Consider the following 19,213-nt stretch of genomic DNA (forward strand, 5'->3'; position numbering starts at 1 on the left):
CTAGATCTTTGTATTAAGGATGGCAAAACAAAAAAGAAACATTTGCGTGATTATAGAATTGTTACAACTATAGTTAGATATTTTATATTTCAAATCGTTTTTAGGTGAGTTTAAAATATGATTATCAGTTATGGGCATTCCAATGGATATACCTAGGAACCTTATTGGTAAAGGTTAACGGATACCCGATATTGTTGGACTGGATATTACATTAGGTTCTGGGTAGTGGTGCACAAATCCAGTTTTTTGAATACCCGGTTCCGGGTATGGAACCGGGTTCGGGTATGATTGGGTTTTACAAAATCGGGTATTGACAATACCCGGGTCAGGTCCGGGTTTTATATAAAAAATGTATACTCTATATACCCGGGTTCGGGTCGGGTTTTCTAATACCCGGGTATTATAATACCCTATTTTCGGGGTCGGGTATGGATCGGGTTTGGTTCGGGTATGCCTCGGGTATTCATTTCTTTTGGATAAATCATAGAAATATAAAATGCAAAACCTTTTTATTTCATAAAACATATAAATACATGACACCTAAATAATTATTGAACCGGATCGAATAAGATGATGAACATAGATAGCTTCAAATAACTTGATCATCTTCGTTTATTGTTCGTCATCAAAGACCCCTTTTATAGGGTATAGAGATACAATGTAAACCAAACAAATGACCATAATACACTTTCTAACAGCTATATAGCCGTTACCAAGGTACAAAACTCGAAAAAACACAAAAAACGAAAAAACCTGAACAGGGTATTGGGAAACCCGGACCTGATATTGAAAAAACCTGGTTCCGGGTTGAAACCGGGTACTCGTAAAACCCGGGTTGAAAACGGGTATAAAAAAACCCGGTTCCGGGTTCGGGTTTTATAACAAAAATGCATACCCAACCCCTATCCTATGGGTAGGGTCAGGTTCGGGTACAAAAAACCCGGGTTTTATAATACCCGGTTCCGGGTTTTATTTTCGAGTCCGGGTCCGGGTTTTTTGTGCACCACTAGTTCTGGGTGTAAAAATCGTTAGACGCCTGGGTGTGGTTTAGGAAGGGGGTTCGGGGGGGGGGGTGATGTGGCTGGCGACCCCGACGAGGAACACCCGTCCCCCGTCCCACCTACGGTTTAATCGGGGAATTATTCACGTTCGTCCCGATGTTGAATTCAAAGATCATGCCGTTGATTAACTGCTAATTTCAATAATTTTTTTAAAAAAATTAAACACTATATAACCCTCATTTTATTCCCTAAAATTTACCACACTTTTCATCTATTATATTTTCTTCTCTCTCATTCAACTATTTTTTTTTAAAAACTCACCACACTTCATCTTTTATATTTTCTTCTTTCACATTCATCTATACCATTTAATTAATAATCGCCATGGTTTTTTTGGCTTGTTTTAGACTAGTCCAGACAGTTTTTTTTTTTTTTTTTTTTTTTTGCAAATTTTGGCCTTCTTTTTCTAGTTTCTTTGCATATAAAAGATTGGAGTTTTTTCAACTTTTGACTACTACGCCTAAAAATAAAAACTTTATTTCAACTTTTTGATTATATTAAAAGATTGGAGTTTTTTTTTAATCCCTAATCTTTCCTTCAAACAAGGCATAATAAGGACTGCACAATGATCAACCAAAATTTGGAATAAATCACACAAAATAGCAACTACAAAAGCAACACACATCTATTTAAATACAATCAGAACATTCACAATACCTGAACCAAATAACAAAATCAACAAACAGAATAACTTAATTTGATAATCAAGAAATTCAACTCTAATGAAAAACTAAACATATAAATAAAATAAGGCCACCCGGGGCGCCCCGTTATCACCAAAAGACCACGCGTGGAATGCCGTTATACACCACCGCCAGTCATCATCATCATGGGTGGAAAATTATAAGCTTGCTCGTGATCACGCGTTGTAAAACAAAACAAAATTAATTACCTAAGCCACGTGGTTGGTTTTGCTTCGTTGGAGAGGATGGATTTTTGGCCGGAGAGCTAGATTTTTGGTCGGAGATCTGGATTTTTGGCCGGAGGATGGTTGTCGGCGTATTTGTCTCTTGGGGAGGAAGAAGACATAAATAAAATTGAAAATATTCATATTCCCCCTATTTAGTTATGACAAGCACAACTGTGGGGCTTGCAAGAAAAAGTGCAAGTTTACGAGCACTTGTTACCGAGGGAGGTGCGTGGATATAGCTTACGACAAGAGAAACTGTGGATCATGCGGCAACAAGTGTATGTCGGGTGGTCATTGTATCTACGGTGTCTGCAATTACACCTAATGAGTGATGCATTCATGGATACTCTTGATTGCCAAATGTTTATACATATGTATCATAAATAATGACCACACTTTCACCATGGTAATCGCTTAGTTAAACCATGTTGTTTTTACTACATATCTTTTCATCATTGCGCGCGAGTGCACTCATGTATATATAGTGAGAGATGGTTATATAATCGTCCTATTATGTCCCTCCCACTAAATCTAATATACACTACATACAAATGTTTATATGGCTCTCGCCATCCTCTATTTGAATTTGAAGTTGGTTCAACCATGGTACGCTTGAAAGTGATCAAACCTATTGAGCCATTTAGGCTCATGAACTTTATCTATTTTAAATTCTTGATTTCATCATTTCAAACTATTTCAAATTATGTATAATATTCTTTATTTATCTTTTCTTTTTTTAAAACATTCATTACACCTAAATACAATCTAACTTTTTTACTTATAAGGTTTTAATCCACACCACTAGACCGCGAGTTTATGCATTTTTCATCTTAACTACAATTTCAATATATTTATATTATATTCACCGTACAAACTCTTAAATTGTTTATTAGTGTACTCAAATTATTTGTGTAAAAAAATTTAAAAGTCTATTAATATTCCAAGAAAACATTTGTTACTCATTAGCCACATTATGTGTTGCATGTGCATAAGTATGTTTAATCGAAAGTAGCCTCTTTATCTCTCTTAAGCTGAAGTTAATATTTGCAAACATCTCACCAAAAAAATTCCCAGACCCAACTTTCTCAGTAGGAAATAATTTCTATTTATTTTTATTTTTGAAAGGCTATTTTATTAGAAGCAAGCAGAAGGTTACAACAGAAAACAACCAGAGCAAAATACAAAACATATGATTCTTGGATATTTAACTACTCAGTAGGAAATAGCTGAGAATGTTTGTTTGTATGTGTATAAAACTATTTATGAAATAAACCTTTTACGATAAAATGGGGTTTTAATAAACTAATAATAATATCATCGGATATTGTTGTCTTGCATGCCTAAACTTAATGATTCGGGTTCAGATGAGGGCAAAGGGTAACTTTAACTACTTATAGCATATACAAGAGAAGAGAAACTACTGATATTGTAGTTAATCATCGAACGCAATGCATACAAAAAGAAAAACACTAGTTTACAATTACAATTCATCAAAAAAAAAAAAAAAAAAAAAAAACCTTTCAATTAACACCGTTACTTTTCGACTCAGACACTTGATAAGAGTTTGAACTTAAACCTGTAGAATTCCTCATCCTATACGGGACATATACTACACCTATGGGCGTACATGAGTGTTGTATCATATCCTATATTATCGTATCACATTGTATTGTATCTAATAGACAATGTATAATAGGAAACAGTATTTGTTATACCTGTCATGTAAATATTCTCTCCAAGAGAAGAGATTTATTGTACTCTTTATATATTGTTGATAATGAATGAGAAGAAGGCAAGAGAGTTACATTCTTTCATGGTATCAAACCTCTTCTAAACCCTAGCCGATCCTGTTCTTGTTTACCCACCTCTTTCCCTGCGCCACCCTTCTTCTCGTTCATCATGTCTTCGTCTTCCCCACATCCGGCCGTCACAGTCACCTCCAGTAAAAACCTCACCCCGATCACACTCGACATCGAAATAGGCCACTATACCACGTGGTCTGAGATGTTCAAAATTCAGTGCAAGGCTCACCTAGTTTTCGATCAGTTACAACCCAAACCGGCTACCGAAACCTCTTCCTCATCTGCCAAAGACAAAGAAACGGAGAAAGACAAATCGACACCAACTGAAACATGGGAGCGGCTGGATTCTATTGTGCTACAGTGGATTTATAGCACTATCTCCACTGACCTTCTCCACACCGTTCTCAAACCCGACACCACTGCCTATGAAGCTTGGACCACCATAGCCAACATCTTTCAAGACAATAAAGCCACCCGTACTATCGACCTGAACAACAAGTTTGCTAACACTCACCTTGATCAATTCCCGAACATGTCTGCTTACTGTCAAGCACTCAAGGTGATTTTTGATCAACTGACCAATCTTGGCTCCCCGATTACCGACGAACAACTTGTTTTGCAACTCCTTACGGGCTTGAATGATAGATATGAGAGCACCGCCTCAGTTATACAACAGATGAAACCCCTACCCGATTTTTACGACACGCGATCCAGGCTGTGCATGGCTGAATCACGAAAGCTGAACCAGGTCCGACATGTGGCTCAGACGGCTGGAACGGCTCTCAACGCCACCGTCGAATCACGAGACAAGCCCGAGCACCGAGAACAGCGAGCAGATACCTCCGAGCGGGGCCGCGGTAGGGGCCGCGGACGTGGCCACGGTCGTGGTCGGAACGACGGTTGGAACGACGGTCGTGGGAGTGGCGGCTCCTTCTTCGGTAACAGTGGACAGAATACAATGTATGGTACCAACCCTTTTGGTGGGCTTTACTCGTGGCCTTTCTTTCCTCCTTGGGCCGGCCCAAATAACAGTGGTACCCAGCCACCACAATCACAACAATGGAACTCCTGGGCCTCTTTACCTCCCTGCCCATATCCAACCGTCGCTAAACCAAACAACTCAGCTGCAGGAATATTAAGCCCTCGCCCGGCTCAGTCTTTTGCCGCCACTCACATGCCCACCGATATTAATCAGGCTATGTATGCAATGTCTCTCAATGAACCTTCTTGGGCCATGGATACGGGTGCCACAGGTCACATGACTTCTAACTCTAAACTCTCGTCTTTATTTAATACTAGCATGATTCGAAACATTATTGTGGGAAACGGTCAAACCATTCTCGTGTACGGACAAGGCGACCTTACCCTCCCCCCTCCCCTCCCACCTTTTAAATTGAACCAAGTCCTTTACGCACCCTCTCTAATTAAAAACCTGCTTTCTGTTCGTCGTTTTACTACCGACAATAACTTATCTATTGAATTTGACCCGTATGGTTTTTAGGTGAAGGATCTCAAGAATCGGACTCCTATCCTACGATGCAATAGCTCAGGAGATCTCTACACTTTTGATCCATCTCAAGTCATCAAGCTCACTTCTCCCACCGCCCTAACTGCCATCTCTCAAGACACATGGCATCAATGTCTCGGTCATCCGGGATGTTGGGATTGAACCCTACCAGAGGAACAGATAATGTAAAGCCAAAACCTGATCACAACAGTGGATTCAAAATAAGCAGATGTTTACACTAAGCTCTCCCCTTGACAGTGGTTACCTATCTGCTGATACACTCTAAACACTGCTCAGATAAACAACTGATGAACCAAACACTGATGAAATAACTAAAGACTGCTAAAAGGCAAACGCTGAGCTCTATCTACTGTTGTCTCTTAAGTACTGCTGAAGATCCAAGCACTGCTCATTCAAAGACTGATCACCTTTTGAAGAAAGCACTGATGTTCAAGTAATCAGTGCTTAGGCTACAACAGTGGAACGTGAACAGTGTTAGACTTGTTTTGTATTGTATTGTATTGTATTATCAATCAGTTGTTAGACATCAGTAGTTTTGTATAGATCAGTGTTTATAGGTTGTTAGGCTGTTAGATGTCACTATCATGGTGACGTCAGCTGAGGTACATCAGTAGTTTGGTTTGCCTATAAATATGACAGTACTCTATACTGTTATATTTGATTCATTTTGAGTGAGTTCTTCTCCTCAATTCAATCCTTTCATCTTGTGCAACCAACCCTGGAGTATCAGGCTAAGGGGGAGTTTTAGTCTGTAAGCTTGCATTGTAACCTTTTGCTTTTAATGTAATCTTTCGACTCTATGAAAAAGCAATTGTTTATCAAACTATATTCTCCTTTGATTGTCTTTACAAAGTTTGTTATCCATTTCCGCTGAACTTAAAACTGCTCATATCTATTTGATTTGTTCAAACATCACAAACAAGCACAATCATGAGAGCATCGGATCCTAACAATTGGTATCAGAGCTTGGACAGTCAAATTCGATCTAACAATCAATTTGACATAACAGTTCGGCTCAAAATTCATTGATACTAAGGATGGTTGTATTTAGTTGAAAAACAGAGTAACGAGTGAATCATGATCAAAATGGTTATTCAGAAACTCTGTAAATCAACCAAGATGTCATATGACACACAAATTTCACGCAACAAGTGATATCATGCACAAGTCACTCATAGTTTTCAGATCTGTAAAATATCTGATAAATTATGGGATCGTTCGATATTTTCAAAATTGATTTCAATTGTTGTTTTGATATTTGTGATGTTTTCACTAAATGCTAAAGTATGAACCTCAGATAAACAAAAACCTATGTTCTTAAAACATTAGTGTTTTTGATAACATAAAAGTGGGAAATTAAAACTTTAGTCATTCAGATCTTATGTGTTGAAAACAGGTTGAGTTCCTCAAAAGGACAAAATCAACTATGTTAAAATACATTAAGAAAATCAGGAGACAAAAATGTCCAGATCATAGGTAATGAGAAGGTTGGCATAAGCATGTGCAGAAATGACCAAATCTCTCAAAACATTACTACAAAATGATTCTGGAACAAGTATTCCTTCAATAAATACCCCTCAGTAAGTATTTCAATACTTATGATTGGGAAGGGTAAAAAGGGAAGAAGAAAATTCACAAAAACTCAGAAGTGTGTTTATCTCAAAACTTTTCAAGTCAAAAGAAAAGAGTATAAACATAAAACATTTATGAGTCATAGTTTAGAGTAATAATAATCATTAAGCAACTGTGTGCATCCACTTGCTCAGGAAAAGGTTTTGATTCCGGAGAATTGAACTCCAAAGAGGACTTGAAATTTTTTTTTCTCATCCATGTGTCCTCATGTTTGCAATCAACTGACAAAGAAAATGGTACCATACAGTGGTCAGAACGTATTCAGAATATTCTACCAACTACTGCCAAACCACTGACCATTTTGTTAAACTTAAGAATGATATGATCACGTATCTTTTTGAAAAGTTTACCAGATCCTCTTTGATGCTGTTTTCAGAAAATCCTTTAATCTTTATTTTCTTCAAAGGATTTTCTCAAATAACCAGGATATATTGTTCATTTTTTTTGAATAATGTATTTTGAACTTTTGCTTGTTTTTGTTGGCGATAGTTTCTGTTACCTGTCAGGATATAATACCTTATTTTTGTTGGTATTATTGTCCTCATAAATGGGTCAAGAGGAAAAGGTACATATGTCAAGGTCATGTCATTTTCAGGGTTGTTTTAAACATCAAAGGTTGATTGCTAAACAGTGCTTAAACTACTGAGGTATTTATGTTTTAATTTGAATATTAAACGATAATGAGATGCCTTAGTAAAAAGTTTTCATCATCTGGGGTACTTAACCACTGTTCTTCAAAATTGACATGTGGCAAAAACCTTGAATGAAAATTCTCAAAACAGTTGCTGAAATATTTGTTCTTCAAATCTGTATCATTTACCCTAATCACTGTTTTGTTCAAACATCTGATCACTAAATACTATCCACTGCTGAAAGTCAACCACTGATTCCTCATTTTGCTAAGACAAGCACTCATACTCAAAATCAGTGTCTTATCCACTGATATACTATCCACTGATAGTAAAAATCTTCCACTGTTTTCACATTATTACCGTTGTAACCACTGATGCTTGATTCATCAGTGGCTCTTAAAACAACTGTTCTCCACCCTTCATCCATTTCATCTGTGTTTGACACGTGGTCAGTTTTTAGCCTTCAGATCAAAATAACCGCTGCCACATCAGCGATCACTTTTTCCCTAAATAAAACCCTGCCCTAAACCCCCAAAACAGGGTTTTACACTGTTGAATTGAATTCCAAAGTTCTCTTCTCAAAGCAGTTTCCAACCTTTCTTCTCAAAACATTCTCCGATTCTTCTTCATCAAAATGACGAAGTCAAAATCAAAATCAAAATCTAAACCAAAATCACCATCATCTTCAAAAGAGGTCGCTCAAACGACCGAAGAAACCATTGAAATCCCATACAAATCACCTCATAACTACGTGGGTCTCCTCACAAAACCTACCGATAACCACACCTTCGACTCCATCATTGATACACTATCTGCATCAAAGTACAAAACTTTGTTGATAGTAGATGCTCCCATTTACTTGCAAACCCAGAGAGAGTTTTGGAAAAATGCAAATCTTGAAAAACAAGACGGAAAAGTAGTAGCCATTAACTCCTCGATACAGGGTAAAGCATTTCAAATCACCCCACAATCAATCTCAGAGGTCTTCAAACTCAATGATCTGAAAGGTAAAACTTCTTTTGATAAACACGAGTTAAAAGCTGATTTTCTGAAAAGAGGGTATGCAGAACAATCAAAGGTAGATACCTTACAAAAAGGTTATTTTCCATCTGCACCTAGATTTTTATTCCACATACTTTTAAGTTGTGTTTCTAATAAAACAACAGCGTTTAATGAAATACCATTGAAGATTCAATGCCCGGGATATGCTATTCTAAACAATAAAGATTACAACTATTCCCAGGAGATCTTCAATGACATGGTAAAGAATGTTGACAGCAAATCATTTCTCCTTTTTCCAAGATTTCTGAGCTATTACTTTAAACAAAAATTTGAAAAAGAGGATGAAAATCTGCCCAAACAAGGTGTCCATTTTCAAATAAAAAGTTTAACAATTGAAACATTTTCAAGAATGATGGCACCAATAAAATTAAAAGCAAAGTTGCCTGAGCAGACTTTAGAAACTGCCACTGATCCCCAAGCAACTTCTGCTGAGCCCACTGCTCCAGGTGATCAGAGCAGCACAACCACTGCTCTGAAACCCACACCTGACATTACCAAAAAGACCAAAAGAAAAACATCCAGAAAACCCACCAAACCCAAAACAAAGGCAACTCTGGAAGATGAGATCCCAGAGCAACTGCCAGTGACAAAACAAATGTCACCACAAACCACTGCTGCTACTTCCTCACAGCAGTTGGAAGAAAGATCTCAACCTATGCCTAAAACTCCTCCTGCATCCTCACAAAAGGATCAGGTTGTAATCACAGGGACACCAAATTATGAAGCTCTGGATCCACTCGGATCTATCTTCCACAGTCCTGATCCCAAGGACATGTCTCTTTCAACACCCTTACCCTCACCAATCATAATGCCACAATCAATAATACCCCTGTTGCATGCAGTTGTTATTGCACAGACACAAACCAGTTCCTCTCTATCACCCATTACTGAGAGTATACCTCCACAAGTGACTGGGTCTGATGCTTATACCTCTGCTATCCCAGCAACAACTGAGGAGGTTACACCCCCCGAGTTACAAGTAACTCTCGGTGGTAGTTCAAGTGGAGCAGCAACTACAACTGATGGATCAACAGATCTTCAGTTGGACAGTTGTTTCATTAATAAGACTCCCTTGAAGGCAATTTCTTCCATGGCAACATCGGTAACCACCAGTGAGTTGACTTTAACCACCGGTACCATCAAAGGTTTATCGAGTGCTGAAGAAAGAAGTCCCTAGTACCAAGAACAAGGGGCATCAATGGATGATTTTTGGGACTCAGTTCCTAAGTCACACATTGATACAACCACTACTTGTGGGGATTCAGATGATCCTACTAATGTAGGTGATGATTCAAAAATATCAGGAATTGACGGAAAGAGTTGAAAAACTTGAAGATTCAGTTGCTGAAATTAAAGATATGGTGCAAGAGATTTTAAAAGCTCAAAAAGCACAAGCTACTGCTGTTCCTGCTCAAGCACCTGCACAACATGCATTTGCTGCAAATGAGCTCTGGAATATTTTTCAACCCATGCTTGAAAAACAGCAACATATGGCTGATCAAAAGCATGCTATTCAAGTACAAATGCTGACCGACATGGTGGAATCAAGGTTTAAAGACACTCAAGCAGATATCAAGGCTATAAAGGCTAGCATACACAAGACTGCTCATAGTGGAAAAGTCCCATCTTCCATCCTCTTCATGGATACACCCCTTGCAGATAATGCCAAAAATGGGGAGAAAATCAAGTTGAGAAAGAAAGGAATAGAAGATGGACTGTATATTGAACCAGAAGAAGAAAAACAGTCATCTAAATCACCTCAAACCACAAAATCCAAAACTTCAATTCAAACAGCTGATACATCAGTAGTTACAAAAACTGCTGTCAGTAGCCAAACAGCTGCCATGTCATCAACACACACACCTCCAACACACACTACTCTATCACACACCATCACAACCACTGTTCCACCACTATCATCATCTACAATCATATCACCACCACTGCCTCCTGCCATAAAGCAGAAGACAGCAGATGTTACAACATCTGATGTAATGACAACAGTGATTGAAACACCAGTTGTTTCAACCACTGTCAGTCAATCACAATCACAAACCACTGCTATCCAATCTCAAACCACTGATCCACCCAAAACATCATCAGCCTCTTCTACATCAAAAAGGAGAAGGGTTTTCATTCCTGATGATGAGTCACATCTTCCATCCCCTGCTCAAAAGCAGAAGACATCTGCTGACATATCAGCAGTTGTAATGACAACAGCGGTTGAAACACCAGTTGTTTCAACCACTGTTAGTCAAACACCCACCACTGATCTCATCATTCCGACACCACAACCTCCAAAGCCTCACAAAAGAAAAAGAGAAACAACACAGGCTACTGATGAAAAGTATGATCCTGTTGCTGCTAAATATCCATTGGAATTAGAGGCTGTGAAAAATGAGATGAAACAGTTTTACACTGAAGATGATCCTCCAAAAAGGAAATTTCCTTCTCTCATAGGTTTCATAATCCCAGAAAACATGGATGAATATCTCGAAATAAAAGCAAGACAAGCAAGGATAAGAGCCAAAGTTGAATGCAAGGATCAAGGTGATGAAGCCATTTTGGAAAGAAGGGAATTCATGCTCAACAAAGTCAAACAAATAGAAGAATATGCAAGTAATCTGAACAAAGAAATGTCAAGTTTATTCCCTGAAGAACAACGAAATGAATTGAGAAAAGAATATCTTGCATACATAATGAAAGAAAAGTTCTATCCTGCTGAAGAAACAGAATTCAAAGACTGGCCAATCGTTGCACTCAAGCATGAGGTTAACAGAATTGAAAAGATTAAACTTGATCCACGGAAGAAAAAGACAGCTCCAAATTGGAACAAATACAACAAATTCATAGCTGATCTTATTTCCGAGCATAAAAGAAAGAAGCAGGAGTTGGTGGATGGAAAGGTGGATACTGCGGATGCCATAGCAAAATGGTTAAAGCAGCAAACTGATGAAGCTTATGAAAGGCTTGAGAAGCAGAGGTTGAAAGTCTCTGACATTCCTAAAAAGTCTAACTACAAAAAGCTACAGGAGCAAGTCAAGACCTTTGAAACACAGATCAGCACAGCAGAAGCCTTTGTCACAAAATTGAGAAAAGAAAGGAAGGAAATGCTGTCTGCTGGAGAAGAAAAGAATAAAGAAGCTGATCAGATTGAAGAAGCTATCAAGAAAATAGCTTCAGATAAAGAAAGATTAGCAAAACTACAAGACCTTGCCAAAAGGGTCAAAGTAGTAAGCCAAAAGTCATCAGCAGATGTCACAAACAGTGAGCTGTCTGATAAAGAAGTTGAAGCAGACATAGCTGCAGCTAATGAGATTATTGAAAAAGCATTCACACGAGTGTCTGAAGCTCATGATACTGCTCTACACTTCTTCTCTAGGCCAAACACTTTAAGTTCATCAGTCAATAAACCTCTCCCAAGAAACCCATTTGGTTTAAAAATACTAAAGTGGCTCTCTGATCAAAAGACCCACGTATCAGAACCAATGGAGAAGTGAGGCATATCAAGGAATCAAGCACTAGGCCTAAGTGTTGAAGATCTACAAGATCTCCTTGAGCTTACACTGTGCAGGAATGAGGCTGATTTAAGTTCCAAAGAGTTTGAAGAAGAATTTAAAAGAAAAGCAAAGAAACTTCTGATGAAGAATAAAAATCCAGAATAATGACAGGTTTTGGCATTATCTGTTCCAGGGGGAGATTGTTGGGATTGAACCCTACCAGAGGAACAGATAATGTAAAGCCAAAACCTGATCACAACAGTGGATTCACAATAAGCAGATGTTTACACTAAGCTCTCCCCTTGACAGTGGTTACCTATCTGCTGATACACTCTAAACACTGCTCAGAAGAACAACTGATGAACCAAACACTGATGAAACAACTAAAGACTACTAAAAGGCAAACGCTGAGCTCTATCTATTGCTGTCACTTAAGTACTGCTGAAGATCCAAGCACTGCTCATTCAAAGACTGATCACCTTTTGAAGAAAGCACTGATGTTCAAGTAATCAGTGCTTAGGCTACAACAGTGGAACGTGAACAGTGGTAGACTTGTTTTGTATTGTATTATCAATCAGTTGTTAGACATCAGTAGTTTTGTATAGATCAGTGTTTATAGGTTGTTAGGCTGTTAGATGTCACTATCATGGTGACGTCAGCTGAGGTACATCAGTAGTTTGGTTTGCCTATAAATATGACAGTACTCTATACTGTTATATTTGATTCGTTTTGAGTGAGTTCTTCTCCTCAATTCAATCCTTTCATCTTGTGCAACCAACCCTGGAGTATCAGGCTGAGGGGGAGTTTTAGTCTGTAAGCTTGCATTGTAACCTTTTGCTTTTAATGTAATCTTTCGACTCTATGAAAAAGCAATTGTTTATCAAACTATATTCTCCTTTGATTGTCTTTACAAAGTTTGTTATCCATTTCCGCTGAACTTAAAACTGCTCATATCTATTTGATTTGTTCAAACATCACAAACAAGCACAATCATGAGAGCCTCGGATCCTAACACGGGATCGTCTTTATTGCATTCTCTTAAGCATTCTAGTTTTATTAATTATGGACCATTGAAAAATAATGTTTGTCAATCTTGTGTGTTTGATAAACATATTAAACTACATTTTATTGATTCAACCAATATTACAAAATTACCATTTGATATCATCCATAGCGATCTTTGGACCTCCCCGATACTTAGTACGGGGGGTCACCGTTATTACATTCTTTTTCTTGATGACTTTTCCAATTTTCTATGGACTTATCCTCTTACACACAAATCCCAAGTTTTCTCTATATTCACCACCTTCTCAAACATGATTCATACACAATTTGAATGTAAGATCAAACAGTTTCATTGTGATAACGACAACGAATAGAATAATCACATGTTTAAACAATTTTGCAATAAAAATGGCATGCTCTTTCGATTCTCCTGCCCATACACCTCATCCCAAAATGGAAAGGCCGAGAGAAAGATACGATCCACAAATAATATTATCCGCTCACTCTTGGCCCATTCCTCTATACCAAACACGTATTGGCCCCATGCCTTGGAGGTTGCCACCTACCTTCAAAACATTTTACCTAGCAAACTCCTTCACAACATTTCTCCTACCCAAAAACTATACCAACGAATCCCCTCGTACTCGCACCTACGTGTTTTTGGTTGCCTATGCTACCCTCTCATTCCTCATACCAATATTCACAAACTTCAATATCGGTCTATGCCATGCGTCTTCCTTGGTTATCCTACCAACCATCGGGGATACAAATGTCTCGATCTCAACACATGTAAAATTATAATTAACCGTCATGTCATCTTCGATGAAACTATCTTCCCCTTTGCGAAAAACCCAAAACCCTCTCTTCACTCTTATGATTTTCTTACCGATAACCTTCATCCCCTACATTTCCCTCATGTCGGCCCAACCCAAATACTCCTACTTCCACTCCCTCTAATCCTTCAACAAAATCCCCAGCCCAACTCGATGCCTCCACCCATTATTTCCCACTTCATTTTTTCGGCCCATATCACACTACTCCTCACGGCCCACCACCCAACTCACCACCGCCCCTCTCACATACCGGCCCATCGTCCCCTACTCATCACAGCCCACCGCCCAACTCACATACAGGCCCACCTGTGATCCACTCCAGCCCAATACCTACCCCTTCCCTTGGCCCATATGCTTCTCCTGCCCACTCCCCATCCACACCAGCTTCTAACCCAATCCAGTCTCCTATTTCACAGTCTAACCCCACTTCCCCTTCCCCTCCACCCCCACCCCCACCTCCTACCTGAACCATCCGTACTCATTCAATGGATGGAATAGTTAAACCAAAACACATCCTTAACCTTCATTCCTCGCCCATCATCCCTATCCCTAAAAACCCAAAGGACGCCTTGTCCAACACGGAGTGGCATAACGCCATGACCACCGAATTTAATGCTCTTATTAAAAATAAGACGTGGGTTTTAGTTCCGAGGGAACCTCATATGCATGTGTTACGTAGCATGTGGCTATTTCGCCACAAATTTTGGTCAGATGGTACATTGGAACGATACAAAGCATGCCTTGTTTGTGATGGCAGTAATCAACAACTTGGGGTGGACTGTGGTGAAACATTTAGTCCTGTTGTGAAGCCCACTACCATACGCACTGTCTTATCACATGCCTTGTCACAATCGTTGTCTATTCATCAACTAGATGTTACCAATGCGTTTCTACACGGTAACCTTAACGAGATAGTATACATGTACCAACCTATGGGGTTTCGTCATCAACAATATCCTGATCATGTGTGCTTATTAAAGAAGTCGCTTTACGGTTTGAAACAGGCCCCACGTGCATGGTACCAACGCTTTACAGATTTTGTTCTCTCTTTGGGATTCAAACAAAGCAAATGTGACAATTCTCTTTTTACTTATCGTCACAATGGAGCTACAACCTACTTGCTCATTTACGTTGATGACATCATTCTTACGACATCAAAAGACTCTCTTCGCATGAACCTTATGTCTCGTCTCTCTGCTGAATTTGCGATGAAAGATCTCGGGCAACTCAGTCATTTTTTGGGTATCCATGTACAATGGAAAGGTAACACAATGTTTCTTTCTCAACAAGTTTACGCAAAGGAGATCATAGATCGAGCCGGCATGTCTACATGTAAACCGGTTGCGACTCCCGTTGATACTAAGCCAAAACTTGGTTTAAATTCGGGTGCTGATTTTGACGATCTGACGTTGTATCGTAGTCTTGCGGGAGCCCTACAGTATCTAACGTTCACGTGACCTGATATTTGTTACGCTGTGCAGCAAGTATGCATGTATATGCATGCACCAAAAGTCAACCACTGGAATGCTCTCAAACGCATTATACGATATCTACAAGGTACCTCTTCTCACGGTCTCACCATTGGTACCTCTGCGGACTTCTCCTTACGTGCATATACTGATGCCGACTGGGCGGGTTGTCCGGATACGAGACGTTCTACCTCCGGCTACTGTATCTATTTAGGGCGAAACATTGTCTCCTGGTCGTCTAAACACCAGTCCGTTATTTCTAGGTCTAGTGCTGAAGCCGAATACAGGGGCGTTGCCAATGTCGTTGCTGAAATTTGCTGGCTTCGCAACCTTCTCTTGGAGCTACATCGACCTGTCACCATAGCTAGCCTTGTGTACTGTGACAACATCAGTGCAATTTACTTATCCGGTAATCCTGTTCAGCATCAACGTACGAAACACATCGAACTGGATATTTACTTTGTTCGGGATCTGGTTCAACGTGGTACTGTTCGTATTCTTCACATTCCTACGCGTTTTCAAATGGCTGAAATATTTACAAAGGGCCTGCCTAAAGTCTTATTTGATGATTTCCGCTCCAGTCTCAGCATTCGCCCTCCTCTAACTTTGACTGCGGGGGTGTAATAGACAATGTATAATAGGAAACAATATTTGTTATATTTGTCATGTAAATATTCTCTCCAAGAGAAGAGATTTATTGTACTCTTTATATATTGTTGATAATGAATGAGAAGAAGGCAAGAGAGTTACATTCTTTCAGTATCGTAGAAGTCTCGTATAGGTCCCCTATAGGTCTTGTATATGCTTATAGGCCTATACGGAACCAAAACCACACCTATAGTCCTATACGAGACCTATACTACACCGATAGGCCTATACGAGTGTTGTATCTTATCATATAGTCTTATATCGTATGTGTAGTATAAGTCTCGTTTAGGTCTTGTATAGGCCTATACGGACCTATACTACACCTATAGGCATATACGGATGTTGTATCGTATCCTATATTATCGTATCGTATTGTATCATATCGTATAGTGCGGTATAAGTCTCGTATAGGTCTTGTATAAGCCTATAGGCCTATACGGGACATAAGTCACACCTATAGTCCTATACGTGACCTATACTACACCTATAAGCCTATACGGGTGTTGTATCGTATCTTATAGTATCGTATCATATAATGTATAGTATAAGTCTCATATGTGACAACTGTCAAATTTGCATGCACCAGTACAATTATTAGACAATGATTAATGCTTAATGACTGTGCTGATTTAAAATTTATGACATGAATTGCTTTCTGATTATTGTTATCATACATACATGTGCATCACATATTGCTTAATGCCATATCATTACTGCATGAAAACTTTATCGATTCAAATGATACACGAAATAAAGGTAGCACAGTTATCAGAAAAATCTGACGGAATTCAGTACATAGACAGACATGGTGTTGAGACACAGTATGAGCCAGAAACCAAGAGTTACACTAGTATAGTGTGTAGGAAAGTAAGGATAATAAGACTGACTTCCTAGTGATAGCTTAAGTGCCGGAAAGTGCCTAAAACTTACATAAACTGTAGATTCAGCAAAATTCAGTATTTAAACAACTTAATACCATGCAGAAATATGGTTAAATGGTCCTGAATGCTTTCCTAAGTGTCGGGAATCAAAACTGTCACAAAAGTAACATAAAGCACAATAAACTGCATAGTTTAGCACCTTAACGAACCGATAACCACCAGAACTACAGGACAATACCCGAAACACTAAATTTTCACTAGAAGCACTGTTTTAACATTACCAAGCTTGTCATGGTCTCCGAACATCATAACACACTATATAACATCTAGTAACTAAATAACCTAACTAAACACTTGAAATCTAACCATAATCTAACCATTTAGTTACAACCTAGCCTAAGACCCCCCACCTATAATCAGCCAACATGTGGCCCCCACATGAGATTTTATTGTTTATTATATTTGATCTTGTCTCACTTTTTAAAACATAAAAACCATTAGATTTTTGATGTTGGTGTGTTATAAGAACTAACCTAAGGATCAAGACCATCATTCTCTAATTCACCTCAACACTTGAACTCACCTCCTTCCTCTCCCTCTTACCTACGGCCGTGAATAACCACCCACAGATCCATCACCATCTTTCAATTCTCATCCATTCCATTTGTAACACCCCAAAATAATTAGTAGTTAAAAATACCAACTAGTAAAAGAAAGGAGTTAGTTTGATGTGCATTAGTCTAAAAAGATAAACTAAAGGGGCTGATTTTGTATAAATGGCCAAACTTGATCTTTTATAAAAATCAAATAAATCAAACATACACACACATCAGTGTGTGCGTGCGTGGGAGCGACCAGGAGAGGGGAAGAACACCCAAACCCTTATTTCATCCAATTTGATCAATTGAAGGGTGAAATGGGCGTGTAATCACTGCATGAATCAAAAATCTTGATCACCTACACTTGTCTAACACTAGGTAAGTTACAATTTCAGTTTTTGGTGATGATTGATTTTTGGGTAAAGTTTGATTAGTAGAAATACTTGAATGAATGAGTAATGTTATGATTCTAGGACATGTGATTAGAGTGTAGGATCATAAACCTAACTGAAATCATGTGAAAAGATTTATAAGTTTTGTGTTAATATAGCTATGTGCCATATCATGAAGTGGGTTTCTATTTAGAATGAAAAACCCCAACATATTGTATGAACTATGTAAGTAATAATCTAGGTTGGTTGAACTAGTATGATGATATGGGCTGTGATGAGCAATGAAGCTTGAAAAAGATTGAAATTTTTGGATTTACCAAGGTTTAATTGAGTAAAAATGGCTAATTAAGTAGTATGCACATAAGATGCTTGACAAAATGCCTAAAAGACGTTGATAGACACTAATTGTGGTGTTTGGCAAAGTAACAAGCTTTAGTAATGAGCCGAAAGGTTCTAATGATAATTGGCTTGTATATTTTAGGCAACACCAGCGAGGCGTCGGGAAGTCAAGCCGGTGCGGACGCTCGTTTGAAGGGAAAGCTTTGAGGTATGTGGCTAACGCTTCATCACTATTGTAAATTAGTTGTCATTGTTACTTGTTGGTAATTTAGAATGTGAAGATATAGGTGGTTTGGTTTGCTTGAATGATGGACTTCATAATGGTAAATCAAGCGAATCACTAAGGGTAGGTACAAACCGGGTAATGGGAGTACCTTATCCGAAATCAAATAGCCCGGGTGATGGGTAGTAACGTATTAAACACGCAAACCGGTAATGGGAGCGTGGCTGTTGAACATAAAGAACCCAAGGATGGGTCACTTTGTTACGAAGTAATGTCCCGTATTGTGCTTTGATGTTTTAAAAGTGCAAAGCTGGAACAAACAGGTCAAAACAGCAAAACAGGAAGAATTTGCAGAAGCTACCGTAAGTTACGGTAGCTACCGTAACTTACGGTAGAGGGGAAATTGTTACGGCAGTTTTCTACTGCCTTACAGTAGACCAGGGTTGCCCAGTGGCTACCGTAACTTACGGTGGCTACCGTAACTTACGGTAGAGCCCAGTTATTTTTGTTAAATTTTGCATATCTTATTTAATCGAATCCGTTTTTAAGCGTAGTTTCGATTATGCTAATTTTCTAAGGACTCTAATGCTAATAATTGTCAAAGTTTCCAGTTTTAGGTATTGCAAGTACGCGGATGATGATCAAGTCAATGCTTCCGAACCGAACACATTCAAGATCTAGTTCCGCAACTTTTGTT

Source organism: Helianthus annuus, chromosome 2 (genome assembly GCF_002127325.2).
Source record: "Helianthus annuus cultivar XRQ/B chromosome 2, HanXRQr2.0-SUNRISE, whole genome shotgun sequence".
NCBI classification, from domain to species: Eukaryota; Viridiplantae; Streptophyta; class Magnoliopsida; order Asterales; family Asteraceae; genus Helianthus; species Helianthus annuus.